Source organism: Mus pahari, chromosome 13 (assembly GCF_900095145.1).
Source record: "Mus pahari chromosome 13, PAHARI_EIJ_v1.1, whole genome shotgun sequence".
Classification (NCBI taxonomy): Eukaryota; Metazoa; Chordata; class Mammalia; order Rodentia; family Muridae; genus Mus; species Mus pahari.
In genome coordinates this window covers 38,270,406-38,284,398 of record NC_034602.1, presented here as the reverse complement: position 1 = coordinate 38,284,398, position 13,993 = coordinate 38,270,406, and the positions used below count along the sequence as shown (strand labels likewise).

The 13,993-nt window shown below is 38.6% G+C and overlaps 1 protein-coding gene across 3 annotated transcripts in view; it reads left to right on the top strand.

The window, feature by feature from the left end:
• Lcorl (ligand dependent nuclear receptor corepressor like) overlaps nucleotides 1–13,993 on the top strand; it is a 144,971-nt gene that overhangs the window by 125,827 nt on the left and 5,151 nt on the right. The gene's annotated exons all lie outside the window — the stretch shown is intronic.

Sequence of the window (13,993 nt, the reverse complement as noted above, 5' to 3'; positions counted from 1 at the left end):
CACTCTGTAGACCAGGTTGACCTTGAACTCAGAAATCCACCTGCCTCTGCCTCCAAGTGCTGGGCTTAAAGGCATGCGCCACCACTGCCCGACTAGCAATTTCTACTTTTGTTTTTACATTTATTAAATGAAGCAGACATGAAGCAAATGATTTCAGAACTTACTCATAAGCTCTCAATTATTATGTTGTGCTTTGAGAGTTTATTATACAAAGACTCTGTCTGATCCAGAAAATGACCATTACTTTACTTCAAGGCTATAATTGGTACTAGTTAGACCAAGCAACAGGTAACTAGTGGGAGCAGAATGATTTTCCCAGGAAGTGGATGGGGAAATCGAAAAGTTTTGCTAGGTTACAAAGATAAGGCTTGGCCAATGTGTTTCAGGTCGAAATAAAGAAGAAAAAAAATTATACTGAATATGGTTAGATCTGAAGAATAGATAAAGGGTCCTTGATGAGCCATGAATTATTGTAGGTGACTTGCCATCATACAGAGAAGATTTAGAGTGCATATGACTAGGATAACTATATGATGATATCCTAAATGGTCTCAAATTACATTGTGAGAACAGTCATATAGGACAAGAGTGAAAGCATAGAGCCTTGTGGTAGTTCAGACGAAATGTTTCTACCGTAGAACACTGGGTCACAGTCTTTAGCATTTATTGTAGACACCAGAAGTACTTATCTAAAGATATCACTGGGTATCATCCACAAAGTTGGATTCAGTAGGTGTGGAGAGCAGCAAGTGATGCATATGCTGATGATCCAAGGGCCTCACTTTGAAAGCCATTGGCCTAGAGGGTAGTATAGGAAGATTACTTCTTTACTAATGTTAGCATAGCAAGTTTCCCTCCAAATACCTGAGGTATATTCAAATTTTGCTGATATATTTTCATTAATTCAAACTAATTTGTAATTTTATAAAAATCATTTTACTACAATGAATTCACTAGTAAAAAAGATCATGCCACACACACATTTTCCCATCATTGAAACTCTACGTTTCAGTGAACTTCACAGTTAAAAGTGGCCATTCTGAAGCCATGAAGCTTGGCTTACTTAGGCTTTTACACTACTAATTACTTTTTTTTTTTTTCAATTATCTGCCACAATAAAAGAAGAAAAAAGAGCCAGGCATGGTTGTGCACGCCTTTAATCCCAGCACTCAGGAGGCAGAGGCAGGCAGATTTCTGAGTTCAAGACCAGCCTGGTTTACAAAGTGAGTTCCAGAACAGCCTAGGCTATACTGAGAAACCCTGTCTCAAAAAAAAAGAAAGAAAGAAAGAAAAAGAAAGAAAGAAAAGAAAAGAAAAGAAAAGAAAAGAAAAGAAAAGAAAAGAAAAGAAAAGAAAAGAAAAGAGAAAAGAAGACATAATGGAGTTGAAACCAGAAAAGCAATTAGCTTTAGATATCCTCTTCACAACTCATGTGTCCTTTGCCTGCATCTTATGCTTCCTCAAGTGATATTATCCTCCTTTCAATTTGATTTAATCTACCCTATGGATTATTTCAAACTTTGTTGTTCAGTTTACAAATAGTTGAGACCTTTATTGAAACCTTAGTGATTTCTGATTTATTTGTGGCTTTAAAGTCTTTTTTAATTGACAGATTTAGTTTATATTCCAGGATCTTATTTATTGCATTTTATTTGTTTACTGACCTGTCGGTGGTCATATGTGCATATATGGTACATCTGAAGATCAGAGGACAACTTGTGGAAGTCAGTTCTCTCCTTCCAACAAGGAATCATAGTCAGCTCGTCGACCACCCATGAGGCCATCTCCTTAGCCTTCAGGCTCCAAACCCATTTAAGTATTTTAAAATGATCCCTATTTTTGATAATAGTGTGGAGGCTACATCTGTTGAATGGCAGTGATCCAAGTTGCTAAATGACCCTGCTGTTGTCAGTTTGCTCACTGAATTTCAGTCTTGTCTGTTCCTTAGAGAGAAGCGTTAGCCTGCAACACGGATTGTGGGTATTCCTTTCTTTCAAGTCCTACTTCATGTATTTTATAGCACTGTATTGGGTGCATACATAATTAGAATCATTAACTGCTTTATTAAATTGATTTTTTTAAGTTGTGGAATGACCGCAATCCCTAAAAATTACTGTACTATAGACTCTCTTTTATTTTGTAATGATCATTCTGGCTCACTTTTCACTATTTGTATGGTATATCTTTTCTGTAATTTCATTTTTTACAATTATGATTTTATATTTACTTGGGTTTTTCCTAAATAGCATATAGTTTAGGCTTAGGCTTTCCTCCACCCCCGAATTTGATATCTGCCTTTTACTAAGTCACTTATATTTCATGTTATTATTAATATGATTCAATCAGCTGAAATGTTTTTCATTTTAGCCTAATATTTTTTTTACTCAGAGCCTATATATTTTAATAGTCTATTTATTCTCTTAAATTACTGTTTTAAAAAATGGTTGCTATACTGAGCCTGTTGGCACAAGCTTGGAAGCCCAACTACTTGGAGGCAGAGGCTAAAGGATCTCAAGTTCGAGGCCTTCCTGGATAGCTCAGTGATGCTCTTTCTTGAAAATTTTAACAGAGGGCTGGGGATATATTGTAGAGTGCATGGGTGACACCCTAGATAGCATCACCAAGGCCACAAATAAAACTGAAAATGGAGCTATTAGATTTACACTGTATACCATTCTATCACCTTCAAATATTATACCACTTCATGAATACATTTTATTTTACTACATTTCCACTTCCTTCCCCAAGTCTTTGTGCTTTTTCTGCCATATATTTTATATCTATAAATATATAAATTATACAAATGTTATTTCTAGAATACTAATTCCATTATTTCTATTTTTTCTTTAAACAATATAATGTTGCATTTTCTGTTGCTATAACAAAATATGTGAGGTGGACACTTTATAAAGAAGTTTATCTCATCTTGACTGAAATCTAGAAATCAAGCAGCCCCAACCAATTCTGTTGCTATAACAAAATATGTGAGGTGGACACTTTATAAAGAACAGAAGTTTATCTCATCTTGACTAAAATCTAGAGATCAAGCAGCCCCGACCAACTCTTTAGACTTCTTCAAGGCAGGGGCCCCAAAAATCAGATTCAGAAAGTGAAATGACTACCTAAGACAGGTGGGTCTTGTTAAAAAAAAAAAAAAAAAAAAGCTACATGGATCACTTTTGAGGATAGTGTCATCCCACTGGTCAGCACAACGGGAGGTTCTACCACCTTCAATACCATGGCACTTATAAAGACATGAACCCTTGGGGGACACAAGCCACATCCAGTCTGAAATACACAGTCATCTTACAAGCACATTTAAAAAAATAAGTTTTCCTTTTCATGACTTCATTTTTGTGCTTTTTTTAAAAAAAATAAATCAAGTTTTCCATCTAATATCATTTCATTCTTCCTGAATCTTTTTCTTGAGCCTCCAGTAGTGCGGTTCTGCTGTGGGTTATTTTCCCTCATCCTTTTCTTTTTATGTGACATTCCTTTTCAGGGGGTACCTTGTGAGCTGGTCAGAGAGATAGACACCTGTACCCAGCTTAACGTGGGAGGCAGAAGGATCATGAGTTTAAAGACACCCTGGGCTATATAAGGACTTGTTCAAGGCCACCCTGAGCTACTTGGACCTTTAATAACGCAGGTGCTGAGGGGTTTTGCTCAATGGTAGAGCACTTGCTGAGCATGTATAAGGCCTAGAGTTTCATCTCAAACACTAGAAATAACTTTTCTTTTTCATTAACATGGATTGCAAATTTGGTTGATTTTGGTCTTTTAAAGGTTCTTTTTACCTTGCTGCTCCTGAAATTCTGTCTGTGACTCTGGTTAATTTTATCTCCTGCATGTTAATTTTCCCCTGTAGTGCAGTTTGGTCATGGAGATTCTTAGCACGATTCCCTATTTCCTCATAGTATTTGTTAAGCACCTTGAATGTGAGTTTAGTCATTTATAACCATTGTTTCTTCAGTAAGTATCCATCTGTCTTTACTTCTGTGATGTGTGTCATATGTATTCTGCCCATGTCAGATACTAATTTCAGTAGTTACCTCTCTTCCATTGTGGATAGTATTATTCATGTATTTGTCTCTGTCATTGACAATTCTTAGTTAATTGTCTAGTCTGTTGTCAATACCACGCAGAATGTTTCCCACTTTGTGGATTATGTGTTAGATGTAGTTCCTACTACTACCCTGCTTTAAGCTCCAGGTGGACCTTATTCCCAGCCCAAAGAATATTGGATCTGCAGATGGAAAACAGAGAAAGAGAGAGAGAGAGAGAGAGAGAGAGAGAGAGAGAGAGAGAGAGAGAGAGAAAAGAGAGAATTTCAACCTGCCTGATTGGCTCAATTGCTGGGCACTTCTACTCTCCCACTCTCCCACAGCTAACATGCCCTTCCCAATATTCTTTACTCTGCACCTCTTAATCTGCCCTTAGCTTAGTGTCCTGGTTACCTTCTTCTTGTTCAAAAACCCAAAACTGCCTTCAGCTTAGTTGTGTTTCTAATCTCCCACCTGGGAAAATAGCCTATGGCCGCTCTACCCAAGAGCTCACATGGCTGGTCATCTTTTCTCCCTCCAAAGCATGGTCAAATCCCTCTTCCTGCATCTCTTAGCCTGCCTGAGGTGACCTAGAGGTCAAACCTCTTTTCTTCCACCCTGCAGGTGGCCCCTGGCATCTTTATTGTTCAATCAAGAACCAGTTGGGGAACAGGACCTTAGCATCAGCAACTCTCCCTACAATTATGCCCATCACCTCCAGTCAGACTTGCTATTTGTGCTACTCATTTCCCACTGTATTCTCCACTTGAACTTACAGAACTTATATTTTCAATACCTGTATTGTTATCCTTTTGTGCTAACTTTGTAATTTGTATTATCTGTTTCTGTGGAGTGAATTTGTGTTGTTAGGAATCATATTTTCCTGTTTTCATGCCTACTAACTTGTATAAAGTGTGAGTCATTGTGAGTTTTAAGTTGTTTTGTGCTGGGTTTTTCATGATACTTTACATGTTTTGGACTCTTACTGAGAAATGCTTTAATCCTTTCAAGTCATCTTTGAGCATTACTAGCAAAAGCCAGAGTAACTGTTAGTCTACAACATTTGGTACTCAAGGGATGGTTTTGCTCCACAGACGACAATTTTTGACACATTTAAAGGGTGGTGTGGGCATCAGGCAGGTAGAGGCCCAGAGATGTTGCTAAACATCTTACAGTGGATAGGCTGACCTTCACAATAAAGAATTATATGGCTCCCAAATGCTATGATTAGAAAGTTTCCCATCTGAGCAATCTTAACACTCATTTGAAGACTCTTAGAAGATCCAAAGTCTGTAAGTGGGATTGTAAATTATATCCAGACAGGAATGGCTTCATAATTTTCACAGCTTTGGTACAGACTCATGCCCTTCTCTTCACATCACCATGTGTCTAAACACCTGGGAACACCCTGTTGTAGTTCTGGGCTATACACTAGTAAATATTCCTCTTCCCAAAAAATTTCTCTCAGCAGCTCTCAACTGTCTCCTATACTCAACTACATCTAATGCCTCCTGGGTTCCTCTTCCAATCATGCAACATGGAAACCTGCCAGGTGTCAAGCCAGTTGTCAGAAATCAGTTATACTTCCCTGCCCTGCCCTGTATATTTTAACCTTTTGTTTAAGCTGTTTCAAAGCTAGAAGGCAAATCTGGTTCCTATTACTTTATTGTGGCCAAAGCAGATATCCCAGATTTATTCTTTCAGCAAGCATTTGTCAAGTTTTTATGTGCCAGATACTAGAAAGAAATGGTGGACAAAACAGCAAGGATCTCTACTCTCATACTTGTATTCACTGGAAGAGCAAAAAGAGAACCAAGCTGTGTTGAAGATGTTGAACTCTAGAATGAATTTCTTAGGGGTTGAGAGAGGGGGAAATCCTTTGTGACACTGGGGGTTAAGATAGCACTTACGAACACAACAGAATGGGTAAGGGTCTTGAAGGAGACCTTGCAGAGTGAGAAGCAAGCAAAGCCTGGAACTCACCTTTGAGAATCTCAACCTTTATTTTCCAGATGAAGTGGCTTACGGTGGGAAAGGCAGCAAAGTAATGTGTCTGATCTTAAAGGCCTAAAACTGTTTCAGGAAGAAAGATGGGGTAGCTTGGTCTCCTTGGGTTGACACAAATACTACAAACTTACTGCTTAAACAGTCATTTGCTTTCAGTTCTGGAGGCTGGGGACCCACAACTACCAGCAGGATTTGGTTTCTGGTGACTGTTTCCTGGATTACAAAATAGCAGCCTTCTCACTATGCTCTTACATTGCAAAAATGACTCTGGTATCTCTTCCTCAAAGGAGGATACTAATCCACTCTGTACAACTCGATTACTTTCCCAAGGCCCTATCCCTAAGGAGAAGGCATAACAGAGACCATCAGTACTGAATGGTGAGGAAACAAGATGAGACTTAAAGATGGGACTCATCAGTGCGATCATCAGGAGTGACTTGAGTAAGAAGGACTATTTTCATGGAGCACTGGAAGCCAGATAGGTTTATTTACTGAAGACATGAGAAGATTGTAATACCAAGTGCAGGATTATTCATTTAAGGCACCTAAAGGATTAATGAAGAACATGAGTTACGGAAAATTCTTGTTCAAGGTTAAAACTGCACTGACGCAAACCATCTTGGTGAGGATCCGATTAACAAATGATCTTTTACGAAATACCCAAGAGCACTGACACCCCCTCCCCATTAACACTCAACCCCAAGCACTTACTTTACTCATGAGTCTGATTGGCCAATACAGAGCCAATGTTTTGATTCTGGTTTTGCTCCCACGCTGCCTCATTGGTGCCTTGCTTATGTCTCTGCTCCGTGAGACTTAACACTCTCCCAGTAGGTTTACTTATCAGTTGCTGTCACCATTGCCAACAAACCACTTAACAGCAGTAACACTGGTGATTTGGTTATAGGGAGGGCAAAAGGGTGAAATTAGGAACAGATAAAGAAATTAAGCTATGAGACCATTTAGTTTGCTATAAAAGAAACAATATTAAGATCACTAGTAATTCCTGAGAGAGCAGATGGGAACAGAGTACAAGAAAACTCTAAGTCTTGGCAGAACCTCAAGCTAGTATTATTTTAAACTCCCAAACTTTGTCTTTCCAGAGCCTCTTTTACACACCAAGTCTAATTTGTGTTATGTATTGCTGGGTATGGGGGCACAGTTGATCAGGAGCCACACCTTTAAGGAAAATTTCCCTCAAAAGCCACCAACTGTCCATAGGCCTCAGTTATGTGTAGAGATTCAGGATTTTTTTTTTTTTTAAATATCCAGTCATACCCAATCTGTGGCTTTGCCAGAGATCCCTAGAAGATCCCTATACTGGAAACAGAGTCCCAGGGTCTGGGATCAAATGGTTTGTATGGGAGCTGTAACTTCAGAACAAATATCTTTTTATCAAAGATTCCCCCAAAACAAAGACCTGGTCTTTGTTTAGGAGGTGGCTAACTCTGGCATGGTTTCAACTCAGCCAGAGGTTCCTGGACCCAGATAGGCAGTAGCTGTAATTGGATACTCACTGAATCCAGAAGAAATGATGTTTCTAGCAGAGGATAGGGGAGAGAAGCAGACCCCACATGGCCAAAAAAGACCTGGGCCACCAACTGGGGACTCACTTCTGGGTTCAGCACTAATAGTTACTTATCTGCTGGTGGAATGAGCCAGTTCAAGCCAGATTAGGTTATATTAAATGCAGGTTTATTGGGAAGCTACTCTTGGGCGATGTCTTAGTCAGAGTTTCTATTCCTGCACAAATATCATGACCAGGAAGCAAGCTGAGGAGGAAAAAATTTATTCAGCTTACATTTCCACACTGCTGTTCATAACCAAAGGAAGTCAGGACTGGAACTCAAGCAGATCAGGAAGCAGGAGCTGATGCAGAGACCATGGAGGGATGTTACTGGTTTGCTCAGCTTGCTTTCTTATAGAACCCGAGACTACCAAACCAGAGATGGTACTATCCACAATGGTCTAGGCCCTCCCCACTTGAACACTAATTGAGAAAATGCCTTACAGCTGGATGGATCTCATGGAGGCATTTCCTCCAGGAAGGCTCCTTTATGATAACTCCAGCTTGTGTTGACACAAAATCAGCCAGTACAGGTGAATTCACTGGCCACAGGGAAGGAGGCCAGAGAAGTCACTTTGGGAAGGGAAAGAATGAAGAGGGGAAAGAGAAAGGAAGAGTGTGCACAGAAATAGGGCAAGTTCATGGGGAGACCCAATTGCGTGGATTATATAGGGATGAGACTCTGAGGGAAGGGCAGCCCAAACCCCTGTGCTGAAAACAGGGCTGGGGGCAAGGTATGCCAGGTAGGGACTGAGGGATGCTGGGAGAACCTGGAAGCCAAGTCTGTTTTGGTATGTAAGATATCCACCTCAGTCCCTTGTCCCAGGATATGAAACCAAACATGAACCACTTCTCCTCCGTGCTACCATGCTGACAGGCTTGATTTTGTGTGGAAAAACACAGCGAGTACTGCAGTCTTGTCCAGAAGATGATATTTGACTTTGATCCTCCCCAACCTCTGGCTTAAAATTCTTCCCCCTCCACTTTCTTTTTTTTTTTTTTTAAAGATTTTATTTATTTATTATATGTAAGTTCACTGTAGCTGTCTTCAGACACTCCAGAAGAGGGAGTCAGATCTCATTAAGGATGGTTTGAGCCACCATGTGGTTGCTGGGATTTGAACTCTGCACCTTTGGAAGAGCACTCGGGTGCTCTTAGCCGCTGAGCCATCTCGCCAGCCCCCCCCCTCCACTTTCATGGTGTCTGCTGAACATTACAGAGGTGAGAGTTGATATAGATGTCCCATTTGTGGCTCAACACTCAGCAGATAGCTATCCTTTGCAGTTTAACTAGTTACAGATTTCTGTGTTAATCACTGTCCACTTCACAAAGCAGTGTCTCTGATGTGGTCTGAGAGCTGCAATAATCAAAGGGTAGAAAGGTAAAAATTTAGAAAGCAGTCTGATATTATATCCATTTACCAGAATAGTAGGTTTACCCGTAGGTCCTATGAGCTACCTCCCCATGGGTTCTTGACACAATTTATAGTAACAGACATGTTTCCTCCTACAGATTAAACCTTAAATCCAATCAGCAAATCCATAGTATATGTGCCATTATTTTATCCATGTGCATAGCCTGCCACACCAGCCATTGCATTTCACAGGGTTCAGTTGGGTAAAACTTGATAACTATCTACCACTACCACTACCACCCTGTGCAAACCATAGTACATTCCAGTAAAAGCGAGCCAGCAAGAAGGAAGCTCCATGGTCAGTACTAAGTTGATTTCTCCACGTCCTGTGGCCAATGTGTGGTCTTCAGCAATGTTTATGGTCTTGCCATCAAGTTCTAGTGGGCAACCAACAGCAATGACAATAGTCTATATGGTTTCAGAAAAGGGAAGAGTTTGTTTAAGACACCTCATAGCAACAGCTTGAGTGGGGAGCATCCCACACTGGCATTGGACTTTTTATATAGCAGCCCATGGCTTCTAAGAACGTATTCCCTGTGTAGGGCAACACCAATTCAAATTATATGAACATGTGTATGTGTGCTTATAAAATAATAGGTTTCCATAAGTCTTTTTGAAAGATCTTTAGAATTTCTTATCCTCACTACCACCACCATCTCTAAGCCACCCTCCTACACTCTTCCCATTCTCTTGATAACACCTATGTTCTACTAGGTCCCCCACATTTAAGACCTTTCTCCCTACACCAATACTCTTTCTAGCTTCTTCAATCCTACAAGTATTCCAAATTAAATACACAAGTCCAAAAATTTGACTGCAACATACACATAATGTTTGCTTTTCTGGGTCTTTTACTTTTCTCAGCAGCAAAGAAAACTAGTACTTTATTCTAGATTTCTTGTAAATGTCTGTACTATCAGTACTATGGTTTACTAATATGACAGGCTTTGTGCTACCTTTATATCTGAAATTCTGAAAAACATTTCTAAACCTTGGGGGGAAAAAAATCATAAATCTAAGATCCTCGATTTTGTGTTTACTTAAAAAGTGGGTCTTATGTAAAGAAATGGGATCTTCTTAGCTCATGGTTCTGAAGATTTGAGAATATGGTCTTCATGGACTTGAAAAGGGGAAAGGGAGAGGAGAGGAGACGCTTAGACCATGAAGGAGCCAGGCTTGTTCTTTTAAAACAGCTAATCTTACTTCTATAAAGCCTTATGCACTATACAACATTAAGCATTAATCTCTTCAAGAGAGCAGTCGGGGCTCAATCACCTTCCACTAATCCCTACCTCCTAAAACTCCTGTCATCTTTTTTTCTACTTTAACTACCTACACTTTATTATTCCTTGGTGTCATTTCAGTGGAAATTTGTACTTGAAATTAGGACATTGAAGAAAAGAATTATAATCTTTTCAATAAGCCAACCAAGAAAGCTTACTCGAATTAGTATTCACAGTCACACTGGCAATCCCAAGTACAAGATCTTAATGCTCTCTTGCATTTGATTCCCCTTTAGCCTCCTTGTATCCCCTTACCACACAAGCCTTACCTAAAGACAGATCACACATGAATCGACCATGAATATTTTACCATAAGAGAAAACACTTACATCCTTTGATTTTAACAGGAGTAACATTAGCTCACATTTATTGAGGTCTATTCTGTATATAGTCAGTGGCCCAGAAATTTTACTTACATCCTCTGTTTGACATAAATACACTTATTCATCCCATTAAGTGGACAGATGGGGAAAAAATGTGCACTAGGCTAAGTATGGGATCAGAACTGAATTCCCTTGCCCTAAATTAAGATCTTCATCCTCCAAGACCTACTGCAAAGGTTTCTAACCTTAGCCTTCCCACTGTGCTGACATTAGCTTGCTTCTCTGGTCCTTACTTACTGCATAGTTTTGTTTTGTTGTCCTGGTAATTCATGAATACCTTCTCTCCCTGTGTCCTTCCCGAGCTCTGAAAACAGACACCACAGGTTTTACATTCCTAATAGACTAGATCTTGGTTAAGGTTCTGCAGTCACCCTATAGACAGCTGGTGAGCACCTGCTGGCTCCTCATGGAACAGAAAAACTTTCCTTTGTGCTAACTACCAAAATCATACTCCAGCACACCAAAAATCCTTCACTTGGTTAACTGCTTAGTAAATCAGAAATGTGGGACTACACATCTTGACAACTTTATAAATCCATGGAGACAATAGACTCAAGCTTGGCCATATTAAGTATTTGGAATATCTGTGACATTTTTAGAGCAAAGTCATAATTAATTATCCAGAATTCATTTGTCCAGCTAAAATCTGATGCTGCCAAGCACACTACAGTCATTACACAATCCAAAAACCCAGCTTTTCTGTGCAATGACTTCTCATTCCTATGCTCTAACATTCTTCCCACTTTGCAGAATTGAAGGGTATGAATCAAGCTTCATGTATTCAACATGGCTTTCCTATGGGGCTACTGCTGCCTAATAAACCTGTATGTCATAAGAATTGTGAGAATTAAGTAGTAGCTATTAAATGAGAGAATTATGGCAGAATTAGAACTAAGTTAATAGTTAAGGTTTAATATACGGTGACTGGAAATGAGGTAACAGAGAAAAGACTTTTCATACAGAGCTTGTCTGTTCTGTAACAAGTGTTCTATAAATGATATTTTCAGATTTGTAAATCACATGAAAATTTACTTTCTTTGAATATTGTCTAGCTAACAAAGTTTACTGTGAGTTAATGTCACATAACCAAAATTGCAATTTACTGTGACATCACAGTTCTAGAAATATACATGCCTAAATTAGTTTAAAGTTAGATACAGTAAATTTTCTTAGAACTATCAACAGTCATTATCACAAACATTTGAAATTCCATGACCCTCGAAACACAAATGCACATACATACACACATACATACTCTGTAAACTCTTAGGACCCAAGCGATTACAAATACTGAAATAGCATGAGATGTCTACATAATCACTTGAGAGTCCCTGTGTATCAGTCAACTCCCACCTCCAGTTAGGTTGACTGCTTTGACAGAAGAAATCGGACTTAGGATAAGTACCTCCTCCAGCTTCCTCCTTTGACTGGAATATTCAGTGCTACACATTTTAGATGATATATAGCTCCATAGTTTTTAAAGCATTTTAAATTGCTCACAAGCTTAAGTTGACAAGGTGTTATCTTTTTCATACAAATAAAAATAGACAAGGATAATTTTGCTTTTATAATGGCAAGGACTTACAATTAGCATCTTCAGAACTTTGTAGTAGTTTAGTACATGAATTAAACATATCAGTATACACACTAACATTACTAATAGGAAAGTGTTTACTTCTTGTATTTTTTCACATATACAGTTTTGTGTACCCTTTGTCATCTGTAGTAATAGCACTCTAGAAAACTAACTTTAAATAAACTTCCTTAAAGTATTGAAAATAACATACTTATGAAAATATTATTTTCCTTAAATGAAATGCATCATTGTCAAATTAAACTTAATTTGTGGCCATGACTTGTTTTTCTCTTTAGCATTATACTTGGTATGTCAGCTGCCAGCCCATACCCACTGACATCTCTATAGCTTGCCTTAAGTTCTCAGAGATATGGATGTTACTTTATTGCTTTAACCAGTAGTTCACTCACTGACACCTATCACTCACTCATATACATCAATTGCAAAACACAGCATATCCTAGGTTCAGTCCTCATTCGTAACACAACAAAATAGAAAACAAATTCCTCTAATTCCAAAGAAGTGGTTTCTGCAGCTAGAGATGATACTTTAGCAGTAAAGGGAGACATACTCCTCTCACAGAGGACCCAAATTTAAGTCCCACATGCAAGTCAAGCACCTCACAAAGAACTGTAACTATTTCCAGAGAATCTGATAATTTCTGAAAGACAGCACTCATACATACAAAACACAAACATAATATATAATTTAAACAAAATTATAGGTTGTAAAAATACCATTTTTATTTTTCTTAAAACTAGCAGCAATTCTTATAGTAAGAAAAACACCACTGTCTCACTAACTTGGAAAAAAAAGAAAACATGAAATAACCCACGCACCTCAGTCTAACAAATAAACCAAAATTTTTTTTTTCAAAATTTAACATTTCAGTTGTCATTTATATCTGTCGTTTATTTTAAATTTTTAAAAATATACTTACTAATTACATCAGTTTTTGCTTAATATTTTTATGACTAACAAGCTAACTTATAATTGTTATTTTGTTAATATCTAATTATATAGATTGAAATAGTACATAATTTAAATTTTATTTTTGGTAAAATATAGAAGACAACTGTGCCTGGAGAGGGGAAAAAAAGGACAAACACTGAGACTGTCAGCCAGTGTTGGTAAACATAGTGTAGGAAGAAAGAAACTAACGGAAGGACGGACGGATGGGTAGGCAATCAAAGAAAAGGAAAAAAAGAGTTGTATGTTATCAGCAAGCGGGATACTGATTAACCTGTAGGTGCAGCCTGTGTTCCTGGGTTAAGCTGGCCACAAGAGAAGATTGAATGGACAACTCAACACTCTCCTACCAAACAGGCCTATTTTTTTATCTACTCATAATGATAATCAGTCCACTAGAAAGGTAACAGAAGCAAGAAAAGAGGAAAAATTGTTTCTAGTTCCACACCAGTTACCGTATGACATGACTCATATTTGTACTTAAATTTCAAAGACTCAATTTATCACTGATGAAGACCAGTGTTTTTCATTGGTCTATATCATTACCATACCTGCCTTTTCCTGAAATTAAAATTACTTATAGCATGTGAATGAGCTTAGAACACAGCAGGAATTAACAAATTAAAAGTAGTTCTGGCCGGGCCTGGTGGCGCAGGCCTTTAATCCCAGCACTTGGGAGGCAGAGGCAGGCGGATTTCTGAGTTCGAGGCCAGCCTGGTCTACCAAGTGAGTTCCAGGACAGCCAGGGCTA